This window comes from Nomascus leucogenys, chromosome 3 (genome assembly GCF_006542625.1).
Source record: "Nomascus leucogenys isolate Asia chromosome 3, Asia_NLE_v1, whole genome shotgun sequence".
NCBI lineage: Eukaryota > Metazoa > Chordata > Mammalia > Primates > Hylobatidae > Nomascus > Nomascus leucogenys.
In genome coordinates this window covers 111197649-111215783 of record NC_044383.1, presented here as the reverse complement: position 1 = coordinate 111215783, position 18135 = coordinate 111197649, and the positions used below count along the sequence as shown (strand labels likewise).

Below are 18135 nucleotides of genomic sequence, written 5' to 3'. Positions count from 1 at the left end.
AGGGCCCCTGGGGGAGAGGCCGGAGCCGGCGACCTCCCTCTCCCCGCGCTTCACCTAGAGCCCTCCTCGCCGCCCCTCACCCCACCCCTTTGGCGCACACCTCCCCACACGTACACACGCGCGCGGACACCCGCGCACACACACACGCACACCCTGAGTGGGTGTGATCTGAGAGCTGAGATGCGCTTTCTCGCCCGGAGTTCACACTCAGCCTCAACAAAACCCTCAGAGCAGGCAGGCTCCCCTTTGGTCTCCGCATTCAGTAGAACTTCCTACAAAACTACACTCAGCTCTGGAATTAGAAAACGATGGCTATTTAAGATGTCGAGTTCAGAGAAATAATGCTAAGGATTATGAATTCTAAATGCTGTATATTACAACTCTGTTTTTCTGCCTAGTGGAGTAGGAAGAATCTTTGAAACCCATAAATAATCGAAAAAGCACTTTCGATCTACTCCTCCAACTGGAATCCTTACAAGAGTTGATAACTAATTTAAGATTTGTCTCTTTTTCTTCGCCTACAGTATTCTCTTAGAAGTTTTTTTTTTTTAACCCTTTTCAGCATTCCAAAATGGATAGCACAAGGTGGAAAAATGTCCTGGCCTAATTAATAAACTGGATCATTAGTGGAAATCATGGGCAGTTTCATTAGCATAACCATATTTATCCTCAAAACTGTTTCCAAAACAACAATTATATGTGAGCCAGGACTTAATTATGTGTTGATCTATCTTTATTTTACAGGAAGTATTACTCACCCAGACACTGGTGTGTTTTAGTTCCCTAAAGCCAGTGAAAACATTTTTGGGAAGCCAGCCCTTGTTTTTTTCTCCTGAGAGGGAATTCAATTTACACATTCATGTGATAGCAAGGAACTGTAAAGTGTGTAGAATTTTATTTTTTAATCTCGAAGTTGTTATTGGGTTGTTCTAAAATATTTTCCAAATCAGATGCAAATGATACAAAGGTGACTAGCGATGCAAACTAAGAAAGCAGTGTAATGCCAAAGAACATTTCCATCATATATGTGTGTCTGAGGCTCAGTTGCAAGCAAAGGTATGAATTCGATGTCTAAATACCATGTCATCTATCGGTCTGACCCAATAATGGAAAATTCTTATTTTGAAGATTAAATGCTATTCGAGGATTCTTTTCTTTTTTATCTCAGCTAAGTGATTTCCTGGTAACTGCTGTTTTCTCCAAATGATACTTTAAGTGCTTATTGTTTTAAAGACAGAGACAAGAAACCTACTTATATGTGCCTTTTGAGTGTGCCATCTGATGACCACGCCACTATTCTTTCCAGAGATATAAAAGTAATCTGCGTTTTCCAGGTGACAACAGGCTAAGACCAGAGTAACAATAATGGATGCCAAAAAGTATATTCCCACAGCGTCTATTGGAATAAAACCCCTTAAAGTCCTCTTATAGTTTTGGGAAGCCCTCCTCACACACATTTTTCACTCATATTCTGAGAACTTGTTCTTCCAGTGTTTACCATTTTATGCCTTATCCCTTAGGTTCCAGCTTACTGGAAGTGGCTGTCCTCTACACCAAACCCATTAGAAGTCCCTGCTGGCCGCCCATATCTCTACTGCTTAAAACTGCAGCCCTTTATTTTGCCATGACTTCTTACCTACAGAATTCATCTGGCCTTTGTGAAAATAGAATATGTGGTTCCCTATTTCCACCCTCCACATTGGGCCAAACTTGCCTGAATCCTTGACCCACCACCCCTGGCATTCAATCTAGCGCTCATGGGACTCCAGCAGCATGGAAATGAATTAAATTGGAAAGTTAACATGGTGGTTCCACCATGAATTTTCTCTGAAGTGCATGAAGCACCAGTAATGATTGCGTTGATGGGATTAATTTTTAAAGAAGGATTGGTTGAAAATATTTTATTAACCAATATTTAATATTTTAGCAAAAATTCCATTTATCTGCCACAAGCTTAATATTCTCAAAACTCAAACCATCTGCTCCACCTCAGGTTGTAAACAACTGTTGATACAACGTAAGTACTATCACTAATATTCCGCTCCTACTAATGTAAAGCTTCAAAATGTCCTAATCTGCAGTAAACTGTGTACCTTCCCTAAAATCCAGACTTCAATATCAGAAAACTATGTCAGTTTTAGAATGCTGTTTTTTCTATTATTGCCTTTCTTATCCTGGCATTAAAACATGACTTGTTTTTGGCTCCCTTGAATTTTTTTTATCATTTTTATTAATGCATAATATTTGAACATATTTGTGGGATTATATGTGATATTTTGATACATGCATACAATGTGTAATGATCAAATAAAGGTACACAGGATATTCATCACCTCGAACAGTTATCATTTCTTTGTGCTGGAAACATTTCAAATATTCTCTTCTAGCTATTTTGAAATATACAATATATAGCTATAGTCAGCCTGCTGTGCTATTGAACACTAGAACTTAGTCCTTCTATCTAACTATATGTTTGTATACATATAACCAACTTCTCTTCATCTGCCCCTATGTTTCCAGCCTCTGGGAACTATCATTATCCTCTCTAGTTTCATGAGATCAACTTTTTAAACTCCCATATATCAAGAACATGTGATATTTGTCTTTCTGTGCCTGCCTTATTTCACTTAACATAATGATCTCTAGTGCCATCCATGTTGCTATAAATGACAAAATTTCATTTTTTATGGCTAAATAGTATTTTATTGAATATACATACCATATTTTCTTTATCCATTCATCTGTTGATAGACACTTAGGTTGATTCCATATCAACCTATTGTGAATAGTGCTATAATAAATATAGGGGTGCAGATGTCACTTTTATTTACTGATTTCCTTTCCTGCTACTGGATAAATACCCAGTAATGAGATTGCTGGATCATATGATAGTTATATTTTTAATTTTTTGAGAAACTTCCATACTATTTTCTATAATGACTATACATATTTATGTTCCCATCAATAGTGTATAAAATTTCCCTCTTCTATGCATCCCGGCCACCATTTGTTATTTTTTGTCTTTTTGATAATAGTCATTCTAACTGTGGTAAGATGATGTCTCACTGTGGTTTTGATTAGCATTTCTCTGATGATTGATGATGCTGGGCATTTTTTAAATAAACTTGTTAGCCATTTGTATGACTTCTTTTGAGAAAGAAAGTCTATATAAAAGAAAGTCTTTTGAGTTGATTTTTGTGATCAACTGTGTGAGTGATAGGTGTCTAGTTTCATTCTTATGCATAGGGATTTCCAGTTTTCTCCGCATCATTTATTGAAGAGAATGTCTTTTCCCCAATGTTTATTCTTGGCACCTTTGTTGGAAATTAGTTGGCCATAAATATGTGGACTTACTAATATTTCTGGATTCTCTATTTTGTTTTATTGGTCTATGAGTCTCTCTGGTTTTATACAGACTTTCTTTTATACAGACAAGAAATGTCTATTAATGTCCTTTGCCCAATTTTTAGTGCAATTATTATATATATTATACTGTTGAGTTTTTGGAATTCCTTGTATATTCTGGATATTAGTCCCATGTGGGATGAATAGTTTGCAAATATTTCCTCCCATTCTGTAGTTTGTGTCTTTGCTCTCTTGATTGTTTCCTTTGCTGTGCAGAAGTGTTTTAGTTTGCTGTAATCCCTTTTGTCTATTTTTCCCTTTGTTGCCTTTGTTTTTGCAGTCTTAGTCATAAAATTATTGCCTAGACCAATCTCCTACAGCATTTCCCTTATGGCTTCTTGTAGTAGTTTTCTAATTTCAGGATTTACATTTGTATTTAATCCTTTTTGAGTTGATTTTTGTATATGGTGAGTGATAGGCATCTAGTTTTATTATTCTGTATATGGATTTCCAGTTTTCTCAGCACCATTTATTGAAGAGGGTGTCCTTTCCGCAGTGTTTATTCTTAGTGCCTTTGTTGAAAAATCAGTTGGCTGTAAATATGCAGACTTATTTCTGGATCTCTATTCTGCTTCATTGGTCTGGAGTCTGTGTTTATAACACCACCATGCTGGTTTGGTTGCTATGGCATTGTAATATAATTTGAAGTCAGGTAGTGTGATGCTTTCGGCTTTGTTCTTTTTGCTCAGCATTGCTTTGGATACTTGGGCTCTTTTTTTGTTCCATTTGAATTTTATATTTTTTTCTTTATTTCCATGAAAAATGACATTAGTATTTTGATAGAGATTGCATTGAATTTGTAGATCGCTTTAGGTAATATGGTCATTTTAACGATGTTTGTTCTCCTTATCCATGAGCATGGGATGTCTGTCCATTTGTTTGTGTCCTCTTTAGTTTCTTTCATCAGTGTTTCACAGATTTTTTTCTAGAGATCTTTTACCTTCTTGGTTAAATGTATTCATAGGTTATTTATTTATTTATTTATTTTTAAATATTGCAAACAGGATTATCTTCTTGATTTCTTTCTCAGCTAGTTCATTATTGTTGTACAGAAGCGCTACTGATTTGTATATGTTGGTTTTGTATCCTATAACTTTGCTGAATTTATCTATCATAACTAGGAGTTTCTTTGATGCCTTTACTCATCTCTTGTCCTTCAGGAACACCCAAAATTTGAATATTTGGTCACTTTTTTGTCTCATATGTTATCTAGGCTTTGTTCTTTTTTATTCTTTTTTGTTTTTTGTCTGATGGGATTATCACAAAAGGGGTCTTCAAGTTCAGAATTTCTTTTTTCTGCTTGACTTGGTGGATTTTGAAGCTCTACATTGTATTTCTTATTTCATTCATTGACTTACTCAGTTTTAGGATTTCTGTTGGTCTTTTTCTATGATATCTCTTTGTTGAGTTTTTCATTCAGATCATGAACTGTTTTTTTCTGATTTGTTTGTGTTTTTAAATCTATGTCCTTTTGCATCTCACCGAGCTTCTCTAATTTCATTATTTTGAATTCTTTTTCAGTCAATTGATTTCTTTTTTGTTGGAATCTGTTGCTGGAGAATTATTGTGTTCCTTTGGAAGTGTCATGTTTCCTTGCCTTTTCATGTTTCTTGCATCCTTGCATTGATATGTGCACATGTCATGTAACAATCACTTCTTAATTTTTTGGATTGGCTTTTGTAAGGAAAGACTTTTTCCTATAGATGTATCTATGGTGTTGGTTGGGTAGGGCACTTTAGCTTTGATTCTGGGTGTGTGTAGTTTCTGTATGATTTCTTCAGCTATAATCAGCATCAGTGGTATCTTTGAGTTTTCCTCAGTGGCTTAGGTTGCAATTGTTAATGGAGGATGTGGTGAGGCTATTTTGGGATGGGAGACACCAGTTGGGTTGGTTATTGAGCTCTGATGGTAATGGCGGTGGCAGGACAATTGGACCCATCCTTGGGCCCCCAGGTGTATATGCTGTCACTGGTGTTTGCAGGTCCAGGCAGGCAGCCAGGCAGCTTGCTTAGGTTCCAACAGTGGCAGAGGTGGGTCGAGCAAGTGGGCATGTCCATAGGCCCCTTGGTGGCATGTGTGGTATGGACAATGACAGTAACAGTGGCAGGCCAATACTCAGGCCCTCATGCACTACTTGTGGTTGCACGTTGGTGGGTGGCAGCCTTTATGGTAGTGGCAGGCTGGGAGGGCCCATCCTCAAGCCCCCAGGAGAATTGCACAGACATCAGTAATGGCAGACTGTGTAATCAATCCCTAGGCCCCCAGATGACACGTGCAAGCACTGACAGGCCTGGCACCAGGAAGGACTGTTCTGTCCTCAGGCCCCAGGTGTTACACGTGGGTGCAGGCTGTGGTGGGTGGGACTGTTCAATTCTCAGACTCCCAGTTTATTTGCACAGGTGTTGGCAGGCTGGGAAGGCCTGTCCTCAGGCCTCTGGAAGGCATGCATAGGCACTGGTGGCAGCAAATGAGGTGCGTCAATTCCAAGGCCCCCAGAGAGCATGCTTTGGCACGATTGGCAGGCAGGCTGTGTCTGTTGTTAGGCCCAGCTGGCAATGACAAACCTACTGATGTTGTGTGCATATGCCAATGGTTCAGTCAGGGCAGGTGAGTCTTCAGGACTTCAGATGGCATACCCGAGCACTGGCAAGCATGATGCCAAGCATGGCAGGCCTGTCCTTGGGTCCCCGATAGTGTACGTGTGCACAGGCTGTAGTGTGTGAGGCAGGGCAATCCCCAGTGTCCCAGGCAGCCTGCCTAGGCACCAGTGGTAGGTAGACTGGGTCTGCTGTTAGGCCCCCTGATAACGCATTCATATAGCAGAAGCAGCAGGCAGGGTGGGTTGGTCCCCAAGCCTTCAGCTGTTGTGCTTGGGTGATAGCAGCAGTGAGCAAGGTTGGCCTGTCCTCAGGCCCTTGGATGACATCTGCGTGGACCAGTCACCAGGTCCACTGAAGGCATGTACATGTGCATGGTGCCCCTTCTGCTGGGGTGACTGGGCTGGCTGTCAGTGGCAGTGGTGTTCTTCAGGCTCTGGGGAGTGCACATTTTGCCTTACTTCTTCCTGGGTGCATCCTCCCCAGTGTGCTGCACTGTCTGTTCCCTGGGATGTAAGACTCTGCATGGGCTAGAGGGCTTGGAACGCAGCAGCACCATTAGGTTCAGCCAGCGTCTCCGTGTTGCAGCGCTCTGGGTTGTCATGGGGGATTATCAATATTGGCAGCGTTCCGGGAATGTGAAGATGCAGGGCTTTTGGGCCACAGGGCAGGATGTAGGCTAGTGGGGGCTCTCAAAATAGCACCACGCTGCTTGGGTCTGGGGAATGTGTTAGACCCAGCAAGAGCTCCCCTCTGGAACAGTTGTGTTGCAAGGACCCCAGGCAGCTCCGTATACTATTCTCAGTTCTCAGGACTGCAGGAGTCTACTTCTAGGGATCTCTCCCTTACCCTTTCCCCACAGTGGGGAGCCTCTTTTGGCTCCTCTCAGATCCCAGCTGGGCCAGCTGCCTTGTTTCTCTCTCCTTCCATGCCTCAGATATTCCATGTCACTTCCTTGCTGAATTCCAGTGTTCTCTCTTCGATGCTGTATTCAATCTATGTTTATCTACTTACTCTTTTCCTCCTTCTCTGTGGAGGAGATGAGTGCTGGATGCCTCTGGTTAGCCATTTTGAACTGTCCGAAATTTTTTATCGAGACGTTAAAGAGTTGAGATTTATTAACTCATTAAAAATGTTATATCCGAAAAACTATGACTCATTTTAGTTTTACATATCAAAGCCAAAACTAATTTCTTCTGAACTATTGTGGAGAAGAAATACATAATATTTAAATGCCATGAAACAATTACAGCAAATACCTGACTTGTTTTTCTACCAATCTCTCAATTATCAAAATAGGTATAAAATATAGAAATAATTTAATTAAAAAAACAATTCCTAAAAAACAGTGTCTGCGGTGGAATTTTTTCTACGTCTGCTTCTGAAAGTTGCAGTGTGATGTTCATCCTGCCTTTCCTATTTCTTCCCTCTTATATGTGGAGGAAGAGAATTTGGAATCATGAAAGAAAGGGTTCATCATGTGGAAAAGAGAGGAATACAATCATTTCACTTTCTTTTTCCACCTAAATCCCCTAAGGAAAAATCCAAATAGCCAACTTGTATGAGATAAAGTTAAAAATAAAGCAAAACAGTATAATTTGCTTAAATTTTAAAAGTAATAAAAACCCAAATGCTTAGAACACAGAGGAAACCAAGAAGAGGAGAAAAGGAGGAAGGAAATAAGGGAAGGAAGGAAAGAGAGGAGAAGGGAGGAAGGCGGGCGGTCAGGCAGGAAGGATAAAAGGTCTTCACTTATAACTTATTACCCAAAATAACCACTTTAACACATTGGTATATTTCCTTCTAGTGTTTGCATTTGTGTGTATAAAATATATATTAATAAGTGGCACTATTGCCAAAATAAAATAATAACACTCCTTTCCTGCTTTTGTTAATTAGTAATGTATCCTCAACATTTTTCATGCAACTAATACATCTTTACATTATCATGATTCGCAGCCATACAGTGTTTTACTATATAGTTATGTCATAATTTAACTAATTCCATTATATTAAAAATATATCATTCATTATTTTAATAAAATATATGTTAATATATCGTATATATAATGAATATATTATATTAACATATAACGATTTTTATATGCATTCCTAATATATCACAGGATGAAGTCCTAAGAATTAAATTGATGCAGAAAGGGTGGATGTATTTTCAAGGCTTTTGGCACACATTATCACAGAAACTTATCACCAATTTATAATCCCATCAGATAGTGTGAATGTGACAGAATCGAATTCCTTCATCATTCTAAAGAGATTTTTTAGAATTTAAAAAAACTATATATAACATCACACTTTGAAATCAATGGGCATATTCTTTTAAATGAAAAGGGCAAAATTAAATATTAACTGTTAATCCCCTTCTGTACTTACAAATTTGCATTACCTGCTATGGTTTTCTTTCTCAGGTGAGGTTCTGACAGTTTCCCTTCCTCATCTTTTTTGAATTTTCTTGTTACTTCTTCCAATGGCAAGAGTGTTCTAATAAATTAAACTTGGTCATAGTTAATATTTCTTAATTTTTGATGCTAATTCCTATTTCTGCTTTTATAATGAACAAGAAAGAGAAAGTTGTTGTTCTTGTTGTTGTTGTTGTTGTTGTTTGAGTGAAATCTTCATCCCAATGAACGGAGAAATAAGCTTGGTGTTAAAAGCTACTATTTGCATGCACATCCAAGACAGAGTAAGGTAAGCAAGTCTTCGTTTTTTGTGTTACAATTGAATTTACAATTGAAACTTTTCCTGGATGTCTGTTATATCATGCATCAAGCTCTGGAAAATTTAGTTTACTAACTTGTTTAATAGAGAAAATAATCCTTTCTCCAGATTTCCCTTTATTATTAACTTTATAACATCTATGAAACACTTCAAACATTCCAGAGCAGATTTTGCCTGTATATGGAAGCCCAGCTCCTGGCATTCTGCACATATTTCGATCCCAAAAAAGCATTTTTAAAGGAAAGAAACAATATAATAATTCTATTCTGTAGTAACTTAAAGCATCATATGGAGCTGAACTTTCCAAATTATGGGTTGAGGTGTTCTGAAGCACTGCAGCAAACCCATAAGATCACATGGAACATTAAAAATTCTTGAGGGAATCACAGCATTACCTATCAACACATGCAAATGCTACTGTTATGTTGTTTGGACCCAATTACTATTAGGAATTTCTTTTGGCCTAAAAGGCACCATGAAAAATAAGAGAAGAGCACCATAAATCAAGACAGTTTGGAACCTTGGGTTGGACACTTCAGGTACAGGGTAGAAACAACAGGATGGGGACCCTATTCTCTGGAAATTTATATTTTAAATTTGCAAGGCACACTTGTATAGTAAAGGATCAACCTCGCCTAAAGAAAGGTTTGCCTCTTGCCCCCAGCTCCTGAGAGGTAACCTCGAAGGTTTTGGAATGGCCAGCCAGAGGAGTGTCTTTATTTGACTTGGGGTCCTTGAGCCATGCCACATAGTCTGTGCTAACAATGTGATTTATGGTGGGGGCCTGAGTCAGGCAGTATAGGCTTGACCTCTGGAGGTGCTAGAAACTAAGGTCAGCTATGTGGGTGGTTATCCCCCAATAAAAACCCCAGACGCCAAGGCTCAGGTGAGTTTCCTGGTTGGCAATACTCAATGCACATAGTCACACATTATTGCTAGGAGAAATAAGCATTGCTTGCACAGCTCCACCAGGAGAAGACCACTGTTAACTCTGTCTGGTCTCTCCTGGACCATGCTTTATGTGCCTTTTCTTGGTGTTGATTTTAATCTGTGTCCTTTCACTGTAATAAACTATAATTGTGGGTAAACAGCTTTGCTGAATTCTGTGAGTCCTTCTATAGCAGTATTGAACTTGAGAGTAGTCTTGGAAGCTCCTGACTACCACTGACTAACCACTACATCATTAACTTTTATAGGTTTTCATTTGTGATTTTTTTTTCCCCAGCAGAAAGATGTCATTGAGAAGGTATAGCATCCATTAATGTAAGAATGAGTTTAATATAAAAAATACCCAATCTTGTCATACAAGAAAGTTCATTTTATCAGGTAATATAGATAAGAAACCTGCCATTTTTATTTATGAGCTACATGAAATTGGTTTTGACATTTTGCATGACAAAATCAACAAGAGTATTAAATGATTCTGAAAGTTTTGAAACTGACAGCTTAAGTGATACAGTAGTATTTATTTTAAAATATGGCAAATAATTTTATCTATTTATCTTTTAAGACACTGCTACCAAGTTGGAATGGGAGAACCCAGCTGCCATCCTTTGCAGGATGTTAAATACCACAAGCTGTTTTACAAAGATTGTGTTATCAATAAAGCTCAAAATATTTTCTCAAATACTTTCTAAAAATTTCCCAACATGCAAGTATGTTAAAAAGCTTTTTACTTACATATTCCTAACTCGTTTACATATTATTTTTTCTTATCTTTGTAAGACTTTGGAGCTTCTATTAAGAGCTTTATGACAATGATGTTTGTTCCATATTTGTATGGGAAAGATACCAGACCATACAAGTAAATATCTTTATCCTACTTCGATTGTTCCATTAATTGTCCATTTGCCTGCACTTTTTTGGGCCTCATGTTTTACTTCTATAAATTGGGCAGATTGAACTGGATGACTCTAGGGTTCATTTCAATACTAAAATTATCACTTTCAACTTAATGCATATGAATCACTACTTGTGTACATTGTTGTGGTACACATAGGGCCTATAAATGGTCAATTCAAGCCCTGAGGAATCTTGCAATTACATAAAGAAGACAGATCCTTAACTATAATATCAGACAGATTTTGATGGATACAATTAGAGAACTGTAAACTCAGGACTCTGGGAGTTGCAATGCAGGGGTCATTTCTTCCTAGGGGGATCTTAGAATGCTTCATGGAGGGCCTGGAAGATGAGTCAGATTTTTACAGATGGAGAAGGTGGAAAATACAGTAAGTATTTTAGAAGATGGACTATATAAGCAATCTACATGATAGCAGAACATATAGAGTGCCTTGAGTGGCACTGGTCCTTGATGTCTTGATTGTACGAATGGTCCTGTGTATCTGATTACACGTTATTTGTTAAGAAAGAACAAGAGACGAGGCAGGAAAGATAAGCTGACACAAAGTTTTTTAGGGACTGTATTAGTCCGTTCTTGTGCTGCTAATAAAGATATACCCTAGAGTAATTCATAAAGGATAGAGGTTTCATTGACTCATAATTCTGCATGGCTGGGGAGGCCTCAATAAACTTACAATCATGGCAGAGGGGAAGCAAATGCACCCTTCTTCACATGGGACTAACAAGGAGAGGAATGAGAGCAAAGTCAGGGGAAAGCCCCTTACAAAACCATCAGATCTCGTGGGAACTCATTCACTATCACTAGAACAGCATGGAGGTAACCTCCTCCATGATTCCATCACCTCCCACTGGGTCCCTCCCACAACACATTATGGAAACTACAATTCAAGATGAGATTTGGGTGGGGCACAGCCAAACCATATCAGGGACTTCGTGCAAGATAGTTCTATTTTCTTCTAGGTTGTCTTTCTTCCCTTGTCCTCCCTCTGTGCCCCTGGAGGCTGATCCACAGAGGCACACATCAATGGCTTCAATTACCCTCTGTCTTTCAATTTAGTTCAACAAATGAAAGGTAACTGCAGGTAATCAGAGGACTGAGGATGTTTATTTTTTCAGCTCTCAATCTGCCATTTACCTGTATGCTGTATTGAAGGCCATAGGTGCTACCATATCTGGGTTCTGAAAGTTTCTCCCTTTGGGCCAAAGGGAGTTGTATTAGTTTCCTAGGACTGCTATAACAAAGTACCATAAACTGGATACGTTAAAACAACAAAAATTTATTTTCTCATAGTTCTATAATCAAGTCGTTGACAGGGCCAAGCTCCCTCTGAAACCTGTAGGGAATAGCCCTTCCTTGCCTCTTCTAGCTGTTGGTGCTTGCTGGCAATCCTCGGTGTTCCTCAGCTTGTGGCTGCATCACTCTAATCTCCGCCATCTTCTCCCTGTGTGCTTATCTCTGTGTTTCTTCTTCTCGTCTCATAAAAACACCAGTCATGTTGGATTGAGCCCATCCTACTCCAGTATGACCTTATCTGAAATAATTACTTCTGCAACAATCTTATTTCCAAAGATCACATTCTGAAGTACTTGGGGTTATGACTTTACATATCTTTTGTGGGGACACAGTTCAACCCATTTCAGGGGATGAAAACTTCCCAGGGTTGTTAATCTCAGGTTACTGTGCTCTCTCTTATTCGAAACCCAAACTTTGTCTATTCCTAATAGAAGAGTCATAATCGGTTCTGAGTTAAAAAACAAACAGATATTGTGGCAAAGTAAAATATGCACTAGAGGGAGGAGATCCAGGAGGCAAGACATGAGGTTATTGTTATGCTGTGTTATGTTATTGTTATGCCAATTGTTATGCTGCATTGCTATGTTGAGACATGAATAGGGTATGAAGTGGGAAGGGGCACCAGTGGCTTCCTAAGTTAAAATCCAAAGTCTTCCTTCAGGCCTTTTATATGGTGCCATCTTTTCGCCACACACACCCTTCATGCCACACCCTCACACCCAATCATTTCACAGACTTTCACTGCCACCTTCTTCAAATGTCCCATTCATGCTTTCACCAGAGGGCCTTGATCTGTGTTCCCTCTACCTGGAGTGCCCTTGCTGCTTGTCATATGCACCCACCCACACGTTTTATTTATTTTATTTTATTTTTTTCTGAGACAGCGTCTTGCTCTGTCACCCAGACTGGAGTACAGTGGCATGATCACAGCTCACTGCGGCCTTAGTCTGTCAGACTCAAGCCATCCTCCTATCTCAGCCTCCTGAGTAGCTGGGACTATAGGTGTGCGCCATTATACTCAGCTAATTTTATTATTTTTTTAAAGACAGGGTCTCACAATGTTGCATAGGTTGCTTTTCCACTCCCCCACTTTCTTCAGGTCACTGTTCAATATATCCCTTTGTCAGAAAAGCCTTCCTTAAACAACCTAAATAAAATGTCACCACCACCCCCAACACCTCATCCTCAGTCACCTCTATCCCTTTATCTTATTTTTCCTCATGGTACTCATCCGACTGATGTAGTATGTATTTATGTTTTCATTTGTTAATTGTCTTACCTCCACCTCCCATTAGATTTTAACCTCCATGAGAATGGGACTTTTTCGCTCCTATTATGCCCCAGTTGATAGAACTGTGCCTGACACAGAGTAAGTATTTGATAGACATTTATCAGGTGGTAGTCACCATTAGAGGTAGAATCTGTCGAATATGGCGATAGCTGTAATATAGTAAAAAGAGTGACAGAGAAGGAATTAAATGACTCCAAGGGTTTCTTTTTGTTGTTGTTTTTCCTCTTGGGTTAACCTGATTGCATAGAAGTAATTTTTATGCCTTTCTTTTAAAACAAGAGCTAACCCAGTTATTTTTGTATTTTACATTTTGAAGGGTAATTTTGTCATTTCCAGTATCATTTTAAAAGTCGCAAGGTTAGTCATAGAAATCAGTAATTCCAATGAGAAATGTGAGTAGGTTGTGACTCATAAACACATTTTTGAGATTGTGCTTCTGATTTGTATTCTGTTATTCTATTAGCAGATTCTATTGATACTATTCTGTTCTGTCTGTGGGTTGTGGCTGGGAGTTCTAGGGCTTTTTTTCCCCATAGCTCATGTAATAGTCTTATTATTCATATGCCTCATCAGTTGATTCAATGCTCCCCTCTTTTCATCAAATAGTTAAGTTCAAGAATTAGTCAATATGTTTAACATGATTATTCAGCTTGTTCTGTGATGCGTGATATTTGTTATTTGATTATTTACTTCTAATTTTAGGCATGACTGAGAGATATCGTGAAATTACAACTCAACAATGATTTACAGCACAGGCTTTTCGCAACTAAGAGACCGTCCATCATGGTGCCAGTTTTTCTCAAAATGGCATGTGTGCATGAAATTCTACAGGCATATGGGGTCGTGATCTGCTAATCTCCAGTTATTATGGTGGGTAACAGATCTGTAAGAATTCTCAGTCCCTTGCTCTAGAAAATATGCTATGTTATTATTTTAAGAATAGTCTTTTTAAGGTCATAGAAAAAAATAAATAAAATTAGGGTAATTTTTAATGTTATCAGTAATAAATGTCAATGAACTTGACTTAAGAATTCATTCTTGAGAAAACTTGCTTGTTTCTCCCAGAAAATCATGATTCATAAAGTATTTTTATATCCTCTAGACAAAATTATTTTATGTTCATTAAAAGGCAGTAGTGAAAATTCAAGCACATGATCATCTTTAAATTTACAATACTCATTTGAAAGACTATGAAATAAAAGTTAAAAACAGGAACTGAGAGAGAAATTCAAAAGTTTGTTGAAAAAATACATTAAAAGAAATTATGAGACAGTCAAGTTATGGCATATTCTTGGCTAGAGATGATAAGATGGCTGATTTTAGCCATTCTTCTCTAATTCCAAAGCAACCAGATTCTTTTTGCTAAGGTTGGGTTTACAAAAATATTGTGAAATAATCAACATGTGTGTGGGTGTTTCCTACCTTACCTTGCTCATGGTATAAGTGCAGGGATCATGCCACTCCTTGGAAAATAGTATCTGCCACCATTTTTCTAGAATTTTCCTACCTCATTCCCCTATGAAAACCTACCTTATCTCTGTTCAATTCCCTCAGGCCTTTGTACTGCCCTCCAAATGACAATGGGTAACTATTACCATTAATAATATCACACATATGAATAACATGATTTACAATGTTTTCTATCTGTGTTACCTCATCTGATGCTTCAACATTTTACAGCAGGAATTCTAATGTGCAAAAGTTGGCAAACTATAGTCTACCACCTGTTTTTGTACAGCTCTAAAGCTAAGAATGATTTTCACATTTCTAAGGGTCTGTTGAACAAATAATATACAATGAAATGTTGTTCACAAAATCTAAAATAGTCACTATCTGCCACTTTACAGATAAAGTTTTCCTACCCCTGGATTCGTGTTATAATTCTCTTTAAAAGATGAGGAGACAGAGACAAAGCTACATATAGGTGAAGAGCTAGATGCCTTTTGATTTTATTGTCCTATGTATACCAACCACTCAAGACCCCCCGTGATAATCTTAGCAGCTCATAAAATAATACAGCTGTAAATACACCCAAAAGAGAGATAGTAATATGTAGTGATATATTATGGAAGTAAAATTTCTAAGATATGTTCCAAATAGCTCTTATTGGATGTGCGACATCAGTGAACTTTAGCTGATTCTGATGTATGCTAATGTTTAAATCACGTAATCATTTGGTCTTCAATTTCTCATCTGTAAAATTAGAAGGTTTACCTGTGTCACTTGAATCTATTCCATTTCTACAGAATTTGTGTCTCTGAAATGTCAACACTAGCTCAACTGTAGATAACTGTTCCTTCTAGGTCTAAAGTATACTGTTACAATAAAATGTTGCAAGGGGGTCGTATCATGACTTTGACTCTTCTGAAGGCTATGAAAGTAAACTGGGAGCTAGTTCAAGAGAAAATAAGACTTCTATAATACATATATATTTTCCTTGACATTTAAGACACTGCGATTGACATTTTTCTTCTAGAGACTTAACAATTCTATAGGTTTTTAAAATTCCAAAAATGACAACCAAATTTGGCTTTCATGGCCATGTGAGCTCCTAGTAGATTGACCCTCCCCATGCAACAACTACGTAGTGAATCAAAACCAAAAATAAAACAAGTAGAAACCACACACACACACACACACACACACACACTACCTGAAAGCTCTGGATAGTGTACAAAAGCAGGCATATTCTAGAAGTAAGTAGCTCATAAAGAAGTAACTGGCTCATAATGAGTCTTGTACTTACATGACTTTTACCTAGGAACTGGCCATGGTCTACACCGTACAGGGTGGCAGAAACCTTGATAGAAAAATCGGGTTTGCATTCCCAGAGGACAAAGTTTAGGGCAACATCAACTGCCAGAAAATGAAGAGAAAATCCCAGAAAGAGAGAGCCAGAAGGGTAAACCATAAATTCTATGTATTAATTCTGCCAAAATCCCTGCCTGACCCTGAAACACAGAAGCACGGGTCACACTACAGCCAGCCAAGCTAATAATAAAATAATTAAACTGAAATGCAAGCTGCTACAAAGAGACAGCACTGATAGTTGGAATCTAGCCAAGTTAATTGCTTGATAAAGCAGCAAATATCAACAATTTGGAGAAATATAAAGAATTGAGTTTTTACAACATGGTATTTCCAATATTCAGGATACAATCCAAAATTCTTTGACATTAGCAACATGGTAAACGTGATTCGTTTTCAGAAAGCAAAATAATCAACAGAGAGCAACCACAAGATAACCCAGTGGTTGGGATTAGCAGACAAATGCTTAAAGCAGATATTTTAATTATACTCAGTGAGTTGAAGGAAAATCTCATAATAAATTTTAAAATTTCAGCAAAACTACAGATACTTGAAAAAAGAACCAAATAAAAATTCTAGCAGAAGAAGACAATATGTGAAATTTAATAATTCATTTCCTGGGAATGACAGCAGAATGTTGATGACAGAGGAAAGAGCCAATAAAATTTGAAGACAGGTAAATATAAATTATTTAATCTGAAAATGAGGATAACATTTTTTAAAATAGCAAAAGCCCCAGGAGCCAGTAAGGGAAGAGAAAAATATCTCATATGCAAGTGACTAGAGTCTCAGAAGGAAAGGAGAGAGATCATGGAGTGAAAAATATTTAAGAAAATAATATCTCAAGTTTTCCCTAATTTAGTAATCAAGGATTTTGACAAACTTCAAGCAGGATAAATATAAAGAAAATTTAGTATTTGCTTATCATAGTCTAGTTGCTGAAAACCAAATATAAGTAACATTTTTAGAGCAACCAGAGAAAACTTATACATTACATAAAGGAGACCACTGCTTCAAATTATTACTGACCTTTTTATCTGAAACTATGGAAGCCAAAATGTATTGGAATAACATTTTTAAAGTGTAAAACAACAAGAACATACAACTGTCAACTTTGAATTATACACTCAATGAACATATCCTTCAAGAGTAAAGGTGAAGTAAAGACATTTCAGATCAAAGAAAACTAAGATAAATCATCACTAATAAACCTACCTCTACTAGAGTAGTGCTAAAGAAAGTTCTTCAGGCTGAATAGAAATGACACCAGAAAGAAATTGTTATCCTAAAATATTAAGAGGGTCAGAAATGTTAAATATTGTATTATTTAAATATAAAATGTTTTATTTTCAATTTATTTAAATTACATAGTCTTTAAAGCAATAGTTATAACAATGCTTTCTGGGAATTATTTTTTTATTCTGAGTTTATTCCCTTCTTTTTTTCAGTTTTAAAATGCCCTACCTTACAAGGGAAGGATGTTCACTCTCACCATCTATATTCAACATTATATTGGAGGTCTTAGCCAGTGCAACAAGAAAAAAATAGTGATATTAGAAGAAACGAAGAAGTTAGTCTGCTTTTTTTTAAATCATAGATGACATAATTGTTTACAAAGAAAATCCTACAAAATCTATGGAAAAGTTTTTAGAAATAATGGGTGCATTTAGCAATGCCATAGATTACAAAGTTAATATGCAAACTTTATTGTATTTTCAAATATAAGCAATAAGCAATCATAAAATGAAACTGAAAATTTTATAACAGTATCAAAAACTAAAATACATGGCAGTACATTTAAGAAAAATATAGAAGACTCCTATACTGAAAATTACAAGATATTGCTGAGGGAAATAAAATAAGAGTTAAATAAATAGAGATATAGTATGTTTATGAATTGAAAGACTCATTATTGTAAAGATGTTGATTCTCCCTAATACATGCGTAGATTTAACACACTGCAAAGACTTTTTTCTTTTGGTAAAAAATGACCAGTTAATTTAAAAATTTACATGGAAATGCAAACGACCTGGATATACACAAAGCAGTCTTGGAAAAGAACAAAGTTGGAGAACATATTACCTAACTTCATGACTCGCTGTAAATCTCTCACTAATCCAGACAATGTGATACTGGCA

The 18135-nt window shown here is 37.3% G+C and overlaps 1 long non-coding RNA gene across 1 annotated transcript in view; it reads left to right on the top strand.

Annotated features, from left to right (window-relative positions):
- LOC105739559 overlaps window positions 1-18135 on the top strand; it is a 55308-nt gene that overhangs the window by 967 nt on the left and 36206 nt on the right. The window contains exons 2-3 of the long non-coding RNA XR_004029345.1: window positions 13892-14059; window positions 16533-16673. This is a non-coding gene — a long non-coding RNA (uncharacterized LOC105739559). The remainder of the gene's footprint in view (window positions 1-13891; window positions 14060-16532; window positions 16674-18135) is intronic.